Raw genomic sequence first — 21,763 nt, 5'->3', positions numbered from 1 at the left:
TTGAGCTAGACGGCGCGCGAGGTGTATGAAAATTGTGGTTTTATATTGTATGCATATGCTGTGTGTGAGAAATAACCTGATATGACAATTTTGTAAAAAAAAAAAAATAATAAAAAAAAAATCTTCATTTTGCAAAGAATTGTGGGAAAAAATGACAACTTAAAAAAACTCACCATGCTACTTACTTAATACCTTGGAATGTCTACTTTGTAAAAAGGGGTCATTTGGGGGGTATTTGTACTTTCCTGACTTGTTAGTGTCTCAAGAAATGAGATACACCTGATGTACTGAAGGCCTCATCAGAAGTTTCAGTGATTGGCACCATAGTTTGTAGACTCTATAACTTTCTCAAAGACCAAATAATATACACTAATGTGGGTTATTTTTACCAAATATATGTAGCAGTATAAATTTTGGCCAAAATTTATGAAGAAAAATTACTAATTATCAAAAATTTATGACAGAAACAAAGAAAAAGGCATTTTTTTCACAAAATTTAAGTTTTATTTTATTTATAGCACAAAAAATAAAAAACCCACTAGTGATTAAATACCACTAAAAGAAAGCTCTATTTGTGTGGAAAAAAGGACGCAAGTTTCATATGGATACAGTGTTGGATGACCGAGTAATTGTCATTCAAACTGTGAGAGCGCTGAAAGCTGAAAATTGGTCTGGTCAGGAAGGGGGTGTAACTGCACTGTACTGAGGTGGTTAAAGAGCCAGCGATATGACACCAATGATCTTATTAGCTTTCTATAAGGGGTGAATTCTTCCCACTGACCACCAATGTAAGATGCATTTTTCCCACTGACCCTGAATGAACTGTTTGTTTCCACTTCTGTTAAGTGAGGCGATGGTGATGTAGCTTTGGCCTCACATCACCAGTGCTTCCCCCTTCAGATGGCACACACTGTCACATGTTTCAGGCAGTAAATGGAGATGGACTCATCTGCCCTTAGTGAAAATGGCCACTGTGAAATGAATGGCAAAAGAAAATTAGGTATGCAAAGAATATAAAGCCTGCAGTTATCTATAGCAGTGGTCATCAACCCTGTCATCAGGGCCCACTAACAGGCCAGGTTTTATGCATTACCTTGGGGAGATGCAGACTAGAATACTGCAATCACTGAGCAGCAAATGATATCACCTGTGATGTATTTCAGTTATCTTGCAAACCTGACCTGTTAGTGGGCCTTGAGGACAGGGTTGATGACCACTGATCTATAGGTATATGCTCATAGATTGCCATTTCTAAAAAGTGCCTTTGTCATAATTTTTAAGATAAGGGTGAAGTTCCTCTATACTAATCCTTGTCTGTTCATTACTATTTCCTCTTGGAAGCCGGCACCAGGAATGTTTGGGTATGTCACTCACACTTTCTTCCTGCATATATATCCTCAGGGCTAGTTCTCATTATGTTAACAGGTATGGACATGATTTTTTTGGCTGCCGTGGTTGGAATGGGTTTACCATTCCCATATGTCTATGGCCACATTTAAAGTGAATCTGTGCTTTGTCAATGCAAGGCTAGCAAAGCAAGAGGATCAAAGCCAAACCCCACAACAGCAAATACAGCAATTTTCTTCTCCTTTCACTGCCCCACTTCTGCATTTGCTGGAAAGTACAAAGGGAAAACACTGGTATGGAAAAGCGTGCGACTCCCAATACATTACAGTGCTCATGCTTAACTGCTGTACGACACGTTAATACATATATGTGTCATCCAGGGAGTGGGATTTAATCCTGGGCCATCACATATATGTGTGCCTGCACCCAAGTGGGGGGAGGGGGAAATAAATGGAGAAGAAGAAGAAGAGGGTCAACGGGCGCTCATTGCAGTAATGTGTGGTAGGTCAGTGGCTAGTGAGGCCACTCATCAACTTTGTATCCATGAAACAACATATTCCAAAAAAAAAAATGCATTTGAAAAATTGTTGCACAAATACTGTGTAACATAAAAAGTTGAAAAGACCGCCATTTTATTCCCTAGGGTGTCTGCTAAAACAATATATATAATGTTTGGGGGTTCTGGGTAATTTTCTAGCAAAAACATGTAGGAGAAATGTCTCAGAATTGGCCTGGATGGCAAGGGTTTCATTACCATAAGTAATATACAAATAATTATTATATATTATTTTTAAGGTAATTTACTATATTTTCAAAAACTGTACTCAAGCAGGTGGCTTACAGACATATTACTGAAGTTTGAAGTTATAACTTCAAACCGGTAATTTCACAGTAAATAGATAAATAATAAATTATCTTATAACATATAGCATAATAATATATGATTTAGATTGTACCTTTTCAGCAGAAGCAGATTCTCATTCTCCCTCTTAACTGTGTGCGAAAAATCTGGGATTGTGGGTAAATCATATACACATAAACCCATGTTTTTTCCTTGTAGTTAAGAGGGCTGGGCTGGAAGGGAGCATTTGTCTTTTAGACACTAGCCCCCTTCTATGACACTGCTGTGAGAGGCGTGCTCCCACTGCAGCACTTTTATTGGACAGCTTGAGCCAATGGTACTTTACCATTGGTCCAAGCCTCCAAGCTGTCCATTGAGCTCAGTGCCTCTGACAAGAAGTGAGAGGCACTGTGAGCTCATCCTCTCAGTCTGCTGCAAACTGAGTGTGCCAGCTTGTATTTAAACTGGCTGCTCTCTGTGCAGCTTCTGACAGACTGTGCAAGGAGACCCAGATCTCCAGAACCATATATGATAGGATCCCCACATTTAAGACCAGTGGTGGGGTAGGACTTCAGATACCTACCCCCTAAATTTGGGGTCTCTGTGACCCCAGGTCACCCAGCTATGACCCTCAAAGTCTATTGTTTTTTATTATTATTTTTTTCTTTATGTTCCTGGCAGGAGAGGCTCTGCCTCCCCTGACTGCACATCTCTGGGGCTCATTTGGGAGCCGAGATATAACAAATCCACAGATCCCATATCGAATCAAACTTTTTAGACTTGTTATGAGGTATATAGGTGAGCCTGTCATTAGCCATGAGCCAATTGAGTTTACGCTTGACATAATTGAGCGGAATAACCAACTGCTTCCAATGCCTAGCAATTGTGATCCTTGCTGCCAGCAATATATAAGTGATCAATTTCACCGACTTCTTGGGCACTTCTTAAAAATAATTTTAAAAATAAATAATTAAGGGTTTACTCACAATTTGGTCTCTGATGAACGCCCAGCATTCAAATTGCTCTTCAAAGAGCATTTGATAGGTATTAAGGAGACTTTGTATCACCTCCTCACGGCCTGCCTTAACCCCTATAACCCCACACTAGCATGCTTCAACTGTGTGCATTGTATGGAGTTGTGGGGCACTTGCAGAGCAGCGTCATTCACTGGAATAGGTCACCTTCAAAAAGGGGTATAATTCATTCAGCGTGTACATACCCAAGGTGGCAAAATCGACCTTCGTCTTTGTAGACAAAGTCCTTGCACCAGCCCTGATTACAGTAATCATTGTTCTGTGGCCCACCCCTGTGTTGTTCTTTCTCTGTAAAGAGGATAACAACTAATTTTCCCTCTAGCAAAGGAGGAGAAGATATATTGTATATTTTCCTCCTGGCTAGAGGACATGTCTGCAAAAATAGTCTGTAATTTAAAAAAAATAATAATAACTAGTTCAGGGCTTGATCTATTGTAATAAGTTGTAGTGGAGTTTAGGTGCCAGTGTTTGTATCAATCTAAATATCAGTTAATGGCAGCTAGTGTCACTGTGTCAGTTAATGTCAGTATAAGGGCTAGTTTACACTTGCTTCAAAATATGGCATCAGACAGGCTTTCTTAAAGCTCTCTGAACGCCAGTCAAAGCTCCTGTTAGTAAATAAAATGGTTAGCTTACAGTCCTGTTTACACCTTGCTTTTGCTTGGTGCTTTGATGAGGCTTCGGTGGTGCTTTGATGAGGCTTTGGTTGAGTTTCGATAAGCCTTTGGTGGGGCTCTGGTGGGGCTTCAAGCGAAGTTTGCCATAGACTTCTATGGAGGCTTTGAATATGCTTTAAAGCACCACTAAGGCTGGGTTCACATATGAGCTGCATCCGTCACACAGCAGGGGTCCGGTGCGTGCTGGTTCACAGTTTCAGGTCTGATTTCAGCCCAAATTTTGGGCTGAATTCAGACCTGAAACTGACCAAAAAAGGCACATATTTTTCCTGCAAAATGCACCGGACCTGCTGCGGAGATATATAGAGAGCCAGTCACATTCTCCTGCTATGCGAATTGGATGCGGGTTTTAACCCAGCCTAAAGCTACATGGGGTATCATTTTTGAAGCAAAGCCGAAGCAAAGCAAAGGAAAAGCAAGGTGTAAACAGAACTGTAAGCTAACCATTTTATTTAGTGACAGGAGTTTTGACTGGTGTTCAGAGAGCTTTAACAAAGCATGTCCAAAGCCTTGTTTTGAAGCAAGTGTAAACTAGGCGTTAATGTTTGTTTAAGCCAAAGTAAGTGTAAATGAGCCCTAAGTGTCAGTTAATTTCAGTGCCAGTTAGGACTAGTTTACACTTGCTTCAAAACATGACTTCGGACAGGCTTTGTTAAAGCTCTCTGAATGTCAGTCAAAGCTCCCGTCACTAAAAAAAATGGTTAGCTTACAGTCCTGTTTACACCTTGGTTTTGCTTGGCGCTATGATGAGCCTCTAGTAGAGCTTTGGTGGGGCTTTGGTAAGGCTTTGTGGGGCTTCAAGCGAGCTTTGCCATAGACTTCTATGGAGGCTTTGAAGCACCACTGAAGCTAAATGGGGCAGGGCTGCCATCAGGGGGGTACAGCCATCACAACTGTAAGGGGCCCCGGGGCCAGAAGGCAGGACGGGTGAAGGGGAGCCGTGCTGTGCATTACTGAAACAATTTCACAGTTTCTGCTGTTCTCATTTCATTTAGCTCAGACAGCGAGCTCTTTACTGCCACCTCTGGCTACTATGTGTATGTACACCCTTCATGTGATTTGTACTCTCAGCAACATGATAGCTTTGTGAAAATGGGCTGGGACCAGGTTGGGTAGGAAGACCTTCTTTACAATTATGGGCTGTGAGGGAAAGGGAGGGTGGCTGTTTGTGTACAGGGAGGGGCCAGAGAATTGTGTGTTAACAGATTTGTGTATGTGAGGGGCTGACATATAAACAAGTGTGTGTGTGTGTGGGGGGGGGACTGGCATATATACAGGTGTGGGGGGGCTGCCATATATACAGGTGTATGGGGGGGTGCTGACATATATTCAGGTATGTGGGGGGGGCTGATATATAAATATATATATATATATATAAAGCTGTGTGGGGGCGCTGACACATACACAGGTGTGTGGAGGCTGACATATACACAGGATTGAGGGGGGCAGACATATATACAGGTGTGAGGGGGGCTGACATATATACAGGTGTGAGGGGGCTGACATATATACAGGTGTAAGGGGGGCTGACATATATACAGGTGTAAGGGGGGCTGACATATATACAGGTGTAAGGGGGGGCTGACATATATACAGGATTGAGGGGGGCTGACATATATACAGGTATAAGGGGGCTGACATATATACAGGTGTAAGGGGGGCTGACATATATACAGGTGTAAGGGGGGCTGACATATATACAGGTGTGAGGGGGGCTGACATATATACAGGATTGAGGGGGGGCGGACATATATACAGGTGTGAGGGGGGCTGACATATATACAGGTGTGAGGGGGGCTGACATATATACAGGTGTGAGGGGGGCTGACATATATACAGGTGTGAGGGGGCTGACATATATACAGGTGTAAGGGGGGCTGACATATATACAGGTGTAAGGGGGGCTGACATATATACAGGTGTAAGGGGGGCTGACATATATACAGGTGTAAGGGGGGCTGACATATATACAGGATTGAGGGGGGCTGACATATATACAGGTATAAGGGGGCTGACATATATACAGGTGTAAGGGGGGCTGACATATATACAGGTGTGAGGGGGGCTGACATATATACAGGATTGAGGGGGGGCGGACATATATACAGGTGTGAGGGGGGCTGACATATATACAGGTGTGAGGGGGGCTGACATATATACAGGTGTGAGGGGGGCTGACATATATACAGGTGTGAGGGGGCTGACATATATACAGGTGTGAGGGGGGCTGAGTGTATACAGGTGAGGTGGCCGGTGTTTGGATTCAGTGGGATGGCCCCTGGCAAGCCCTGGGGAATATTGGTGTCAGAGTGCGGGGGGGGGGGGCGCAAGCCTAAAGCTGTGTAAGGGGCCCAACAATTTCTGATGGCTGCCCTGTATATATACAGGTGTAAGGGGGGCTGACATATATACAGGTGTGAGGGGGGCTGACATATATACAGGATTGAGGGGGGGCGGACATATATACAGGTGTGAGGGGGGCTGACATATATACAGGTGTGAGGGGGGCTGACATATATACAGGTGTGAGGGGGCTGACATATATACAGGTGTGAGGGGGCTGACATATATACAGGTGTGAGGGGGGCTGAGTGTATACAGGTGAGGTGGCCGGTGTTTGGATTCAGTGGGATGGCCCCTGGCAAGCCCTGGGGAATATTGGTGTCAGAGTGCGGGGGGGGGGGGGGGGGCGCAAGCCTAAAGCTGTGTAAGGGGCCCAACAATTTCTGATGGCTGCCCTGTATATATACAGGTGTGGGGGGGCTGCCATATATACAGGTGTATGGGGGGGGTGCTGACATATATTCAGGTATGTGGGGGGGCTGATATATAAATATATATATAAAGCTGTGTGGGGGCGCTGACATATACACAGGTGTGTGGGGGCTGACATATATACAGGATTGAGGGGGGCAGACATATATACAGGGGTGAGAGGGGCTGACATATATACAGGTGTAAGGGGGGCTGACATATATACCGGTGTAAGCGGGGCTGACATATATACAGGTGTAAGGGGGGCTGACATATATACAGGATTGAGGGGGGCTGACATATATACAGGATTGAGGGGGGCTGACATATATACAGGTATAAGGGGGGCTGACATATATACAGGTGTGAGGGGGGCTGACATATATACAGGATTGAGGGGGGGCAGACATATATACAGGTGTGAGGGGGGGCAGACATATATACAGGTGTGAGGGGGGGCAGACATATATACAGGTGTGAGGGGGGGCAGACATATATACAGGTGTGAGGGGGGCTGACATATATACAGGTGTGAGGGGGCTGACATATATACAGGTGTGAGGGGGCTGACATATATACAGGTGTGAGGGGCAAGCCTAAAGCTGTGTAAGGGGCCCAACAATTTCTGATGGCTGCCCTGTATAATACGTACTATTGTTTCTTGGCCCTTCTGTGGGCACAAAAAACAAATCATACACGTGTTGTATCGCCACAATTGTCAGGAGCAGTGTCAGCTGGTGGGGGGCAAACCACCCGACCCGCCCCCCCCCCCCACCGTTCGGCCGGTCATTTAAACCCCCCACCCCCAATTGCTCTGGGTCGATTGGTGAACAAACACCCCCCCCTCAAAACTTACCTCATCCAGGTCGTGGCTTCGTGGCTTTCCCTTGCATCTCCTTGGCGGCTTCACCCTGCTTCTGCTCCCAGCCAATACAGTCACTTCTCCACCTTGGCCAATTGAGTCTTCAGACCCATTTTCTGATTGCCCAGGAGGAGAAGCAGGAAAAAAAGCAGATATTAATTAAATATCAATTAAAGAAGGGGTGTTGTGGGGATACAGCTCTGCATTAAAGGTGAGGATTGTAGCCAGATTTAGCCTGGAGTTGGGCTTTACAATGAACCTACTGCTTTGTCTTGCATAGGCAAAACTGTAGCATTTTTAATATTAATAAACAGTCACTCCGATGCACAACTTTCAGATTTTTGAAGAGCACTCTGGTCTATACTTCCTTAGCCCACGTACACACGGTCGGAGATTTTGCCAACCAAATCCGTCGGATTTTGCCCGTCGGATTTAGTCCGACGGATTGTGTCCGAAACTGTTGCATATACACGGTCGGGCCAAGTTGGCGAAAAATCCGATCTTTCAGAACGTGATGACGTAATTTCGTTACGATGGGGCTACATTCAGGCTAGTAGCCAATAGCTTTGATGTAGGAATTTGATCTGAGCATGCGTGGCACTTGGTCCGATCAAAATGCTCTACACATGATCAGATTAGGTCCGTCCGGCCCAGTTGGTCGGGAAATATTTCCAACATGTTGGAAATTTGGATCGGACCGAGATTCGGACCGAGATTCGGACCGAGATTCGGACGGAATCAGTTCGGTGCATACCACACACAGTCGGATTATCTGAAGACGCGGTCCGATAAGACTCATTCCGACAGATTCTCTGACCGTGTGTACAAGGGCTTAGTCTTCCGCCACTCTGAATCCAACTTTGAAATCATGCAACTTCACTTAAAGCTGCTCGATTTCAAAGTTGCGTGTCAGTGTCAGACCTTTTTTCTGGATATGTTTGTTGTTTTTCTGTCACTGTAAATAATAAAATAAATAAATAAATGAACCTACCATTAAACTGATAAACTGATCATTCCTTTGTCAGTGGGCAAAGATACAAAATCAGCAGGGGATCAGCAGGGGATCAAATATTATTTTCCCTCACTGTAACCCCCGTGGACCCCCAATAGCCATTGGATCCTGCCAGAAAACTACAGGTCAGTTAGGGTGACTTAACTCCCTAGGTATATAGACTTTTTTTTTTCAAGGGGATTCTGGAGGGGGGGGGGGGGGGTTAATTCTTCAAGAAGGACGAGCATGCGGAAATACAGAGACCCCCACAATGGTGTGTATAAAAGTAGAAATGAACATTCCCAAAACTTAATCAATGATAAATACATCACAACATTATAAAAGATGGTCTCCTATCTGTAGGGAATAACACCTAGCTTCAGGGGATTAGGAAGGCTCTGTACCCTGCACAAACCAATTTTTTCTCGGCAATCACCGTTTTTGTATCTAGAAAGAAAAACAAAACGGACCCTTAGGTCATAGCAACCTTAGAAATGTATTAGAAAAATAGCAAAGGGAAGAAAATGGAGGGAGAAGAGAGAGAAAGGAGGAGAAAAAAAAAGGGGGGAGGGGAGGAGATACCATCAAACAGTCACATCAACTCTGTCTGGGGAGCCTCCAAAGTCATCTCACCTCGGGGCAGCTAAGCTACCAGCCCTCCATATCCCTCAGAGTAGGCAAATTTGTGCCAATAAAATAACTTTTGGGAAAATTGTTCACTGAGGCCTTTCTCCGTGGCCACCAAGTCCTCCATTGCGTTAATTTCCGCTACTTTCTTCAACCAGACGGCTGTGTCTGCTTCCAGAGTAAGGGGATGCAGCTTTTCACCGCTGTGAGCAGGAGAGGCAATATGGATCTCCTATAAACCTTACTAGGAATTCCGTGGTGATGCAAAAGTAAGAACTCGGGGGTCGCTGGTACCTCCCGGTCAGAGAAATTTTGAACTATGTGATGTACCTTTGTCCAGAAGGACTGAAGGATGCGATAAGACCAGAAGATGTGAAGGAGCAATACAACCGCCTCCCCACATCTCCAACAAAGGTCTGTACTCTGAGGGAATATCTTGTGGATTTTCCAGAGGGTAGTAACACCGGGACAGCACTTTAAATCCAGACTCCTGCTGTCTGGCGCAGATAGAAATTATGTGGGGAAAAAGGAGGAGCTAATTGATTTGTTTCTCTGTAAATTGCACTCCCAGCTCATGCTCCCATTTGGCAATATAGGGAGGTCTAAAGTCCGGAGGTTGAGCTATCAGTAGTTGATGTCAGGGAAATTGCATGCCTCAATGGAGACTGCTCCAGGCTGAACAATTCAAAAGGAGGCCAGTTGCCTCTTGAATGCCACGGGGAGGGCAAAGAGCCAATAAAATTAGCTAACTGTATTTTTTTTCCAAAAAGAGAGCCCCGCCAGGGCCAGGGTTGTCCATAATTTTTGACTATTCTTCCACTGACCATTAATAAGGAAGTGTCGGACTTGTAACCTTTTGACCATTTTCAATTCCAGAAGTCTAGAGTCATTGAGTCCTGGACTGAAAGCTGGATTGCCAACAATGGGAGTAAGTGGAGATAGGAACAAAGCGACCGAGAAGTCGGGGGAAGGTCTTCCCAGGTAATTGCTCACTTTTCTTTCACCGTGGAATGATTCAATATCCAATTTGGCAATGGCCTCTGGCACCAGGGAAGTGACTCCAACTTGACCACCATTAGTGTTTGCTATACTTGTACCCATTGTTTCATGGCTCAGTGCTGACACCAGTCCAGAGTATGGGTTACGTGGCAAGTCATGTGATAAAGGTTGGCATTCGGCAGGGCGATGCTGCCCCTCAATTTTGGAAGCCGAAGGATGGTTTGCGCCAAGGGGGGTTTCTGGGCCCAGACAAAATTGACAAATGCTCTGTTCACCGCCCTAAGGAAAGAGGCAGGGACCCGAACAGGGAGTGCCTGAAATTGATACAGCAACCGAGGCATGATGTTTATTTTCACTATGCCACAGTGGCCAAACCAGGAAAACAGACCATGCTACCAATCCTGAAGGTCCTTCTTTATGGCTGTCAAGGGGGGGGGGGGGAGTTGAGGGGGAAAGCCTCCTCCACCCTACTGGGCAAAAGGATGCCCAGATACTTAATGTAGGATGAGGCCCATTTCCCATTTAAAGGGGAAGTCCACCCGGATTAGTGCAGCTAAGGAGGGCGGCAGGGCGGCCTCCAGCGCCTCTGATTTCTTATAATTGATCTTGGAAATTGACAACTCTTCATATATCTTCAGTTCCCGCAAGCAGATTTTGGATAGATACCAGGGGATTGGTCAAAAAAAATACTAAGTCGTCTGCAAACGCCGCAATTTTTGGGGAAAGGGTGGCATCCAATAGTACGCCCGAGATGTTCAGATTATCCCTGACTAATCTCAGAAAGGGTTCAAGGGTCAGGATAAATATCAGTGGTGGCAAGGGGCACCCCTGTCTCATCCCATTCGTTATCTGAAATGATGATGATGAAAGGTGGCAGTTAACCTTGACCTGCGCCAATTGGCAAGAATAGATAGCTTGAACCCAATTCATCATTCATTCCCTCAGGCCTATGCCCCTAAGAGTCTTGAACAGAAAGGGTCAACTCACACTGTCGAATGCCTTCTCGGCATCAGTCGAGAGGATCAACATTGGTGTCTTCTGTGACCGCTCACGAATCAGATTAATTGCCTGGTTGTGTTGTCATGCGCCTCTCTCGTAGGAACAAACAACACTTGGTCGGATTGGATCAGTTGGGAAATCAGGTCCATCAGCCTTATGGAAAGAATTTTGGTGACTATTTCTAGATCCACATTTAAAAAGGAAATTGCGTGGTAGTTTTGGCAATATAGGGGATCCTTACCTTCCTTTGGAATCACTGCAATGTACGCACGCAATGCGTCTCCCGGGAAAACAGTCCCCTCTCCCACCGAATTATATGCAGAAAGAAAGTGTGGGGTCAGAAGCTCCCCAAAGGTCTTGTACTATAGAAGGGAGTAGCCATCCGGGCCCGGAGCCTTGCCCAGTTGCATTCATGCCACTTCATCTGCTGGGGTGGGTTTCTCCAGATTGGTTAGTTCCTCCTCTGAGAGATGAGGGAGTCCTGATCTATGCAAGTAATTCTGTATGGTCCTCCGTTCTGAGGATTTCTCCCGCTCAGACGTTGGGCATGGAAGATTATACAAAGAAGTATAATACCTCCAAAACAGGTAAGCTATATCCTCTGTAGCATCGACCTTATTGTGGGTATCATTAAGAAGTTTGGGGATAAACATTCAAGCTTGCTGGGCTCTCAGAGCCTCCGCCAGCAATTTTCCACATTTGTTGCTATGCTCATGGAATGTTCGTCTACACTTGGCAATCACAGCTTTAGCTCTGAACAGAGCCATGGATCGCAGATGCTTCTGCAAAGCTGTCAGATCTGCAAGAGCCCAGGCAGATAGTGATTTTTTATGAACGGCCTCTAGGGATCTGATTGTTTCCAAAAGACTGACAATCTGTTGCTCTCTAGCTTTCTGGAGACGGGATCCTATCTTAATCAAGAGACGCCTGATGTATCCTTTGTGTGCCTCCCAAACCATCATTGGGGCAACCTCTGGGTTTACATTAGTGGAAAAAAAACGTCTCAGTTGCCTTGAACTTTCTCTACGACCTCATACATTTGGATCAGGGAATCATTAAGCTTCCACATCCACGGTTTGGGAGCAGGCTGCAATAAATCAATGTCTACAAAAACCAGGGCGTGGTCTGAAAACGTTATGGAGCCAATCGAGGCCAAGATAACCCTGGACAAAAGTGATTGAGGCATCATAAAAAGATCAATTCTGGTGTAAGAGTCATGTGTGTGCAAGTAGAATGTGTAGTCTCTATGGCTCGGGTGAAGAACCCGCCACACGTACATGAGGTGGAAAGCATAGAAGTTTCTCTTTAGGCATTTCAATGCTGCATAAGAGAGCCGAGAGGCATTCCTGGTGGAATCCAGGGCCAGAGCCATGACGAAGTTCATGTCACCCCCCCCCCCCCCCTCCCAGGATCACTGCACCTTCAGCAAAATCACCTAATTTGGTCAAAATTGGATCCAAGAAAGCGACCTGATTTGAATTGGGGAGAGAACTCTGCCCTCCACCTCACTACATTGATTCTTCACCAACCACTGGGTTGTCTCACGGACCATGGTACTCACCCCTTTTGACTCCGAATCAGAAGAACACCCATGGTATACTGCTGGGAAAAAAACGATCTTGGAGTCTTGGTATTTTATCAGCACAAAAATGCTTCTCCTGAAGGAAACAGACATGAGCCTTCATATGTTTCAGGTTAGCTAGCACCATAGAGCTTTTTTCCAGGGTTTTTAGGCCCTTCCCATTGATAGAGACAAGACGAACAGGCTTACCCGTGGTCATGGTATGAGCTGGTGGAGGCATAAGGTTGATATATTAAAAAAAAAATAAAAAGAGGGGGGGGGGGGAGGAGGTAACGAAAAATAGGGGTAGAGAGAAAGAAGAGTTGAGATAGAGACTGAGAAGAAACAGAGACCTAGTTTCAATGCACCCCAGTGACCCCAACAAAGGAGTCGCTGAGCGGGTGCAACCCTATGTGGGGGAAGCTGTTGTTCACAGCAGAGATCAGAAGCTCCCTATCCTGACCCACACTGTATATATAAAGAAAAGAAAGAGACATGAGTAGCTGAAAAGCCAGGTGATGCCAATACCGGTGCCCTGCCCATAGTTGTCCAGGCATCTGGTAACTGTTTCAATTTAATGTAAAAGGATTTGTTTCATTTCTGTGTATCACCTGAGGCTAGTCACTTCACTATGTATGTGGAAAGGTTTACAACCACTTTAAAGTGGATGTAAACCCTCACATATACCCAGTGAAGTGAACAGCCTCAGATGATGCACAGAGATGAAACAGATCTCCCTACATAATTTCTACATATATATCTGCTGTCTTCGGCTTTATATATTCTTTAGAAAGTTCAGATCGTGTTATGAGATTTTCTCTTCCTGTTCAGCACCGCAAGTGAAGTCTGGGCACACAGCCAGGACAGCTGATTGGAGGAAAGGCACCCCCCTCCCCTTCATAGGCAGAGACTTGCAGAGCTGTGCTGTGAATAGTTTAGCTCTCTGCTAATCACAAACACAAAATTCAGCCTGGTTTTATCACAGTTGACAAAGAACTTGTCAGAAGTTATAATTCTGATAACATAATAACAGAGCAGGAGAAAGCCACGGGACTTAGTGTTTTGAAAGAGATAAGAAAACACTGTAGATATATGTGCCCAGCTCAAATTTCATGACTCACTCCACTTTAATGCACCCCGATATGGGTTTTTCTCTGGCCGATGCCGATATTTAGAAATCGCCACGGCCGATATATGTTGCCGATTTTTTTGGGCCGATATGTTAGGCTGATTATTTATTTTTTCCCCTTCATCTCATAAAATCGAACAGTTAGACACCTTTCCCACTGGGGCGTTTTTCAGGCGCTTTAAAATAGCGCCTGTAAAACGGCTCCCCTGCAGTCTGTGTGGAAGCCCCGAGTGCTTTCACACTGAGGAGATGTGCTGGCAGGACGTTAAAAAAAAGTCCTGCAAGCAGCATCTTTGGAGTGGTGTATACCGCTCCTCCACCACTCCTGCCCATTGAAATGAATGGGCACCACTGCCGAAGCACCTGCAATGCGATTTGGCAGCGGCGCTTCACGGGCACATTTAACCCCTTCCTGGGCCGCTAGCTGAATTATAAGTGCCCCGCTAAAATGACAGTAAAGCGGCGCTAAAACTGGCAGCGTTTTACCGTCAACGCCTGCTCGCTCAAGTGTGAAAGCAGCCTTAAGACCCCTTTCACACCAGGGTGTTTTGCAGGCGCTATAGCGTTAGAAATAGCGCTTGCAAAACGCCTTAAAGAAGCTGCACCATTGTGTGTAGTGTGAAAGCCCGAGGGCTTTCACACTACAGCGATGCGCTGGCAGGACGTCAGAAAAAAGTCCTGCCAGCAGCTTCTTTGGAGCGGTGAAGGAGCGGTGTGTTTACCGCTCCTCCACCGCTGCTCCCTATTGAAATCAATGGGGCAGCGCTGTAATACTGCCGGCAAAACGCCGCTATTGCGGCGTATTGCCGGTGGGTTTAACCCTTTCGCGGCCACTAGCGGGGGGTAAAGGCGCCCCGCTAGCGCCCGAAATACGCAAATCCGGCGGTAAAATGCCGCTAAAAATAGCGGCGTTTTACCGCCCACGCTATCGGCGGTGTGGTGTGAAAGGGGTCTTAGTGATACAGAACATTTCTTACAAAAACAAACATCCAAACAGTTCACGTGTATGTATAATTTAGAATGATATATATATATATATATATATATATATATATATATATATATATATATATAACAGTACATATTAAACACCACAAGTAGATTATGTACCCTACTGTATATTCTTATATATATATATATATATATATATATATATATATATATATATATATATATATATATATATATATTACACAAAAACAGGTAATCAAAACTTTTGGATGAAAAAAATGGGCTAACTTTACTGTATTTTTTTTTTAAATCTGTATTTTTTCCAAAAAAAATTGAGTTTGAAAGACCGCTGCGCAAATATCGTGCGACATAAAATATTGCAACAACCGCTATTTTATTCCCTAGGATCTCTACTAAAAAAATATATATACATTTTGGGGGTTCGAAGTGAATTTCTAGCAGAAACTACAGGATTTTTATTTGTTAGCATCAAGTGTCAAAAAAGATTTAGTCTTTAAAATGGTTAAACTGAGAACTTTACACACTGAGTTGAGTTCATTCATTCAAGTGTAAACATTGTATCATTTTGATATTTTCTTGGCAGACTGCCCAGAGAGAAGTCGCTTCACTCAAGTCTCCAGGCAACTTAGGGCCGGTTCACACAGGGGGCGACACGAGGCGACACTACTTGTGAAGCCAAGTCGGATACGACTTGTATCCGACTTAACAGCGCGACTTGGGGCGACTTACAAGTCGCCTCCAGGACAGGGAACTGTACAAGTGAGCTTTCACCCCTTGTGACATCATTCCTGTTCCTGTCTTCTTCCTTGTTCCTGTTTTTGCCAGTTGTTCTGTGTCCAAAATGCTCTCTGTGCGTTACCTTATGTCAGCTGTCCTAACAGCTGGTTTGGCAGTACTGATGGAAGAGGAAGAAGAAGAAATGAAGCGGAGGAGGAGGATGGGAAGAAGACGTCGCTACTGGATCCATCCAATCATTGCCAATCGACATAACAGAGGGCAGTTCTGGGCTATGTATGAGAACTTGCGTAGTTTTGATGACAAGTTTTTCAAGTATACACGGATGTCGATCACAAGGCAAGTACATATGCTGTATGTCATTGTCCACTTTCCACGTCACTTGCCATACAGACTTGGCATACAGACACCTTCTCTCCCGAACAAAGCGTATGAGGGACTCATTGTCCACTGGTTCTCTCCTGTTCATAGCAGACATTTTGCAGGACTGAGCTCTTGGTCTGTGTGAGTTGAAGATGGTCTGTGTGAGTTGAAGATAAGGAGGAAAACGAAACTAATGTGTATGGAAAGGAGGGGCTGCCTGCAGTGGGGGCTGGGTGACTTCCTGTCAAGTAGCCTGCAAGTAGCCTACAGATGAACAGGAGAGGCGACTTACATTGACATGAATGGGTACAAGTCGCCTAGAAGTCGTTTCCAAGTAGTACAGGAACCTTTTTTAAAAGTCGGAGCTACTGCAGTAGTGTATATTAAGACAGCTCCATTGACTATCATTGTTTTTAATGCAGCGCGACCTGGAGGCGACTTGAGGCGACCTAGACCGACCTGAAGTCGGATCGCAGTCGCCCGCAGTGTGAACCGGCCCTTACACTGACTTCTATTACTGAAGTCATTTGCAAGTCGCGCTGAATATATCATCGGCCTTTTTTAACAGCACAATCGGCCGATGCCGATTAATTAAAAAACGCCAAATATCGGCCGATATATCGGTCGACCTCTAGTGGTAAGAGATTTGTAGTAATCGCCAACTCTGTCCTATCCACTGGACCGACTACAATGTTAGTTGCAGAAGATAAAAACAGATACAAGGAGGCAGACACTTTATTAAGGCAGCCTTACTCAACCTTTTTATCCCGGGGAACCCTTAAAAAAGTTTTCAGGTCTCGGAACGCTTACTAAAACCAATTCATTGGGGGGTCAATGGCAAACATGCCCCTCATAGAGATTTTTAAAATGTCAACCTTACAGATTGCTAGAAAGATAACTGGTGCCATGCTACTGGCTCTGTCAGGTGGCATTGGTCCTGAATCTATGAAGATACCATCAAATGGGATGCCATTCAGCCACAGCTCAAAGAACTCCTAGCAACCCCTTGAGGAACCCAGCTTGAGAATGGCTGTACTAAAGAGAACAGACTTTTCACTTTGCAAGGGAATTTTTCATTAGCTTAAAGTGGCTGTAAAGGTAAAAAGATTTTTTTACCTAATTCATTCTCCCTTTTACTTACCTGAGCCCAATCTCAATCCAGCGCTGTGCCCGAGAGCAGCGGCTCTCTCTCTGCTCTCTCCCTCCTCACAGGTTGATTGATAGCAGTAAGATCCATTGGTTTCTGCTGTGGTCAATCAAATCCTGTGATGAGGGAAACAGCAAGGGTAGGGATCGGGCCCGCAGGTGTGCCACCATAGGAAGTGGCTTCAATGGTGGCACACGGAAAAGAGGAGGAGCCAGGAGCCCCAGCATGGGCCCCAAGAAGAGAAGGATCAGGGCGCTCTCTGCAAAACTATTACACAATGTAGGTAAGTATGACATGTTTGTTATTTAAATTTAAAAATGTTAGGTGTGCAAGATGAAACTCTGCTGACTTCCATCATCCAATCATGTAAGATATATAAAAAATATTATATTATTTTTATTTTATTTTTGGGCATGATGGGATATTCTTAACAAAATAAATTTCCACCGCACTATTTAGGTCTTATTCCCATAGGTGTTGAAAATAGGCAGAAAGCGCAACTAGCACTCTCACAAGGAAGCACACCTTGGATTAAAGCGGAGCTCCACCCTAAAGTGGACCTTCCGCTCATTGGAACCCTCCCCCCCTCTGGTGCCACAATTGGCACCTTTCAGGGGAGAGGGGGGTGCAGATACCTGTATAATACAGATATTTGCACCCACTTCCGGGCATAGATAGCAGCAGATTCTGCAGGTATTTACGCCACTTCCTGCTGGGCCCCCGCTGTCTGCTGGGAAAAACACGGATCCCAGAGACAGCAGGGACTGTTCTTACTGCGCAGCGCAACTCCTGATTCCCATACCGAAGATGGCGGCGGCAGCACCCGAGAGCCGATCGAGAGATCGGCTTCGGGTGCCGACATCGCGGGCGCGCTGGACGGGTAAGTGTCCTTATTTTAAAAGTCAGCAGCTACAGTATTTGTAGCTGCTGACTTTTAAAAACAAAAAACGGCGGAACTCCCGCTTTAAGTAGTGGAATCCATACCCGGGTGCTCTGGCTCCAAAGTGTCCTCTGTCCACTGGATACGATACAAAGTAAATAGCAAAAGCCGGCAACTCCTAAATCCTTTAGAAGACTTTATTGATGGCATAGGAGAGATATAAAAGCAAGCTAATGCATTTAGGCACGTAGCCTTGGTGGCATCATGCTGAAATGCGTTAGCTTGCTTTTATGTCACTCCTACTCCATGATTAAAGACTTCTAAAGCATTTTTGAGTTGCCGGATCTTGTGATTTTCTATTTACTTTGTTGAAAATAGGCAAAAAAAAAAAAAAAAAAAAGGTTCTGATATTCATTTAAATTCATGTTAATAAATGAAAAGTTGAATATAATACAATTATATATAATATATGTATATTTTTTTTAATAAACTGTCCATTTCAGGTTTCAGTTTTGGTTTTTGGCCAAGTGCATCCTGAATTTTTTTTTTTCAGTCCAGAATTTTCATTTCGGTGTACCACTAACTAACTAAAAGTAATCATTTCCCATTTAGGCATTGGAAAATAAAACAATAATTTTGTTTATATATATATATATATATATATATATATATATATACATATACATACACACACATAAATATACACACACACACACACACACACACACACACACACACATCATACCAACAATCACACAAGGAAGTGGTAGTGTGATGGTCTGGAGGTGCTCTGCAGCTTCAGGACCTGGACAACTTGCCATAACTGATGGAACCATGATGAATTCTGCGCTCTACCAGAAAATCCTGAAGGACAATGCAGCAGGACAATGATCCCAAACACACCAGCAAGTCTACCTCTGAAATGAAGGTTATTGAGTGGCCTAGTTAAAGTCTGGACTTAAATCCTATTCCGATGCTGTGGTGTGACCGATGCTGTGGTGTGACCTTAAATATGCTGGAAAACCCTCCAATGTGGCTGAATTAAAACAATTCTGCAAAGAAGAGAGCACAGAAATTCCTCCACAGCGAAGTGAAAGACTTGTAGACTGTTATCACAAAAGCTTAGTTGCTGTCAAGGGTGGCACAACCAGTTATTAGGTTTAGGGGGGCAATTACTTTTTCACACGAAGCCAGGCAGGTTTGGACAGGTTTTTTTTCCCTTAATAAATGAAATCACCATTTAAAAACTGCATCTTATATTTACTCAAGGTTATCTTATTAAAATTTGTTTGATGATCTGAATCATTTATGTGTAACAAAATATGCAAAAGAATACAAAATCAGGAAGGGGACAAATACTTTATCACAGCACTGTATATGTGTATATATACATACACTATATTGTCAAAAGTATTGGGATGCCTGCCTTTACACGTACATGAACTTTAATGGCACCCTAGTTTGTAGGGTTCAATATTGAGTTGGCCCACCCTCTGCAGCTATAACAGCTTCAACTGTTCTGGGAAGGTTGTCCACAATGTTTAGTAGTGTGTCCATGGGAATGTTTGACCATTCTTCCAGAAGCGCATTTGTTAAGTCAAGCACTGATGTTGGACAGGAAGACCTGGCTCGCTGTCTCTGCAGGTTGAGGTTAGAACTGTGCAGGACAGCTAAGTTCCTCCACCCCAAACTCGCTCATCCATGTCTTTATGGACCTTGCTTTGTGCACATAGGAACAGGAAGGGGCCATCCCCAAACGGTTCCTACAAAGTTGGGAGTATGAAATTGTCCAAAATGTCTTGGCATGCTGACACCTTAAGAGTTCCCTTCACTGGAACTAAGGGGCCAAGCTCAACCCCTGAAAAGTAACCCCCACACCATAAACCCCCCTTCACCAATAGATCTGGACCAGGATACAAAGCAAGGTCCATAAAGACATGGATAAGTGAGTTTGGGGGGGATTCGAACAGATACTGCGAGCCAGGCCTTCTTATACAACATTAGTGCATTAATTCACAAATGTGCTTCTGGAAGAATGGTCAAACATTCCCATAGACACACTCCTAAACCTTGTGGACAGCCTTCCCACAAGAGTTGAAACTGTTATAGCTGCAAAGGGAGGGCCAACTCAATATTGAACCCTACGGACTAAGACTGGGAAGCCATTAAAGTTCATGTGCATGTAAAGGCGGCTGTCCCAATACTTTTGGTAATATAGTATGTGTATATATATATATATATATATATATATATTTATATTTATAACATAGGGCATTTGAGGAGCATTGCTTGACACAACTCGAATGCCTGCGCAACACCTGAATAAATTCTATAGGCACGTTTATGTCTGCCTTAAAATTCAGTGCTGTGAGCTTTGTAAACATCTGAAAATTGACTAATTGGCGCACCACAGCAGGTCGATTTTCAGGTGTATTTTTTGGATTTTTTTGGCGTGTTTTTGCATGCATACTGTATATGACCGTTTTAGAAGTGTATTCCAAGCCTTTTCCATGTGTATTCAAGTTTCAGATGTCTTCGTTTTAGCCAATGAAATTCATTAGTGGGAGGAGACTAGTTTTCTCAACAACAACAAAAAAAAAGCGTGAAATCACTTGATTTTGTGCGTCTTCAGGCAATCTCTCATCTAAGCTAATGGGTCCAAAAATGCCCAGTTCTACCCAAAAAGTAGCCAACGTAAGTTTTGTAGCGTGGAGCTACAGGCTCATACGTGAATGGCCGCCGTGGGAATATTGGGGGGTTTTGGATGTCGAGCGTATTTAAGCTACAAAACGCTCCTTTAGTAAATCAGCCCCGTGGCGTATTTGTGAGGTTTGCCCACGTGTAGATATGGGTGAGAGGACTACCCAGGTCTGGTCTTTGTCGCAATGCTGGTGAAGATGAATGTGAGCAATGACACTTGTTCTATCCAATGTATGTGATGAATGTCAGGCACACAAGTGTGATGAAGGAGGTGAGAGAAGGATGAGGCCACCATGTCTCTGTCATTGTCCTGCAGAGGTAGGTCATCCAATGTTCCATCATACATACCTGTGTGATCAGGACATTCCGATGGTGGGGTGGCAGTGCGGACACCCCCGGCCGGCCGATCATTGTGCGGTGGATGTCCTTCTCCCATAGAACAATGGACAGAGCCGATCCAGCACTGGAGCACTAGGACCCGCAGGCGTCTGCAGAGGAGGGGGAGAGGGGAGCGGAGGACGGCCGGTCCTAGCGCCGGAAAGCTGCTGTGTACGGGCGGAGACAGCAGGAACCGCTCTGCACCTCTTCTCTATACACACCGCCGACCCAAAGGAGGACTTCTGACCCTCCCTGCACCCGCACATCGCTGCCCAACATACATCCCGCTTATAGCATGGAGGCTCTGCACGCTGCACTATCAACTTTGTCCACTAGGGGGAGTGCGGGTGTTGTTATAGATGGCAGGCTGTGAACTGGGCTGCTGCTGCTGATGTAGCCACACGTTGGACCACATACACAGTAAAGGCACTACAGAGACAAGGTACAAGACACATCAGATCCCACTGGGGGGAGTAAATGCATTACAGAGACAAGGTATAAGACACATGACATCCCACTGGGGCAGTCAAGGCACTACAGCGACAAGGTATAAGACACATCACATACCACTGGGGGAATAAAGGCACTACAGAGACAAGGTACAAAACACATCACATTCCACTGGGGGAGTAAAGGCACTACAGAGACAAGGTATAAGACACATCACATCCCACTGGGGGAGTAAAGGCACTACAGTGACAAGGTATAAGACACATCACATCCCACTGGGGGAGTAAAGGCACCACAGAGACAAGGTATAAGACACA

General features: G+C 44.7%; 1 protein-coding gene across 4 annotated transcripts in view; it reads right to left on the bottom strand.

Moving 5' to 3' along the window:
- The window catches only part of LOC143934042 (uncharacterized), a 96,761-nt gene that overhangs the window by 39,933 nt on the left and 35,065 nt on the right, over positions 1-21,763 (bottom strand). For 2 of the 4 annotated variants that reach the window (XM_077457298.1, XM_077457299.1), the window contains exon 1: positions 20,967-21,302. The exons of 1 other annotated variant lie outside the window; for it this stretch is intronic. The gene's annotated coding sequence lies outside the window, so the exon portion shown is untranslated. Of the gene's footprint in view, positions 1-20,966; positions 21,303-21,763 lie in introns of those variants that run through there. One more of the 4 variants, XR_013263197.1, reaches the window with a different exon arrangement.

The sequence above is a fragment of the Lithobates pipiens genome, unplaced genomic scaffold (genome assembly GCF_037356315.1).
Source record: "Lithobates pipiens isolate NorthernLeopardFrog02 unplaced genomic scaffold, aLitPip1_a1.2 Scaffold_27, whole genome shotgun sequence".
Lineage (NCBI taxonomy): Eukaryota > Metazoa > Chordata > Amphibia > Anura > Ranidae > Lithobates > Lithobates pipiens.
The sequence above is the reverse complement of the archived record's forward strand: the minus strand, read 5'-3'. Positions and strand labels throughout refer to the sequence as shown.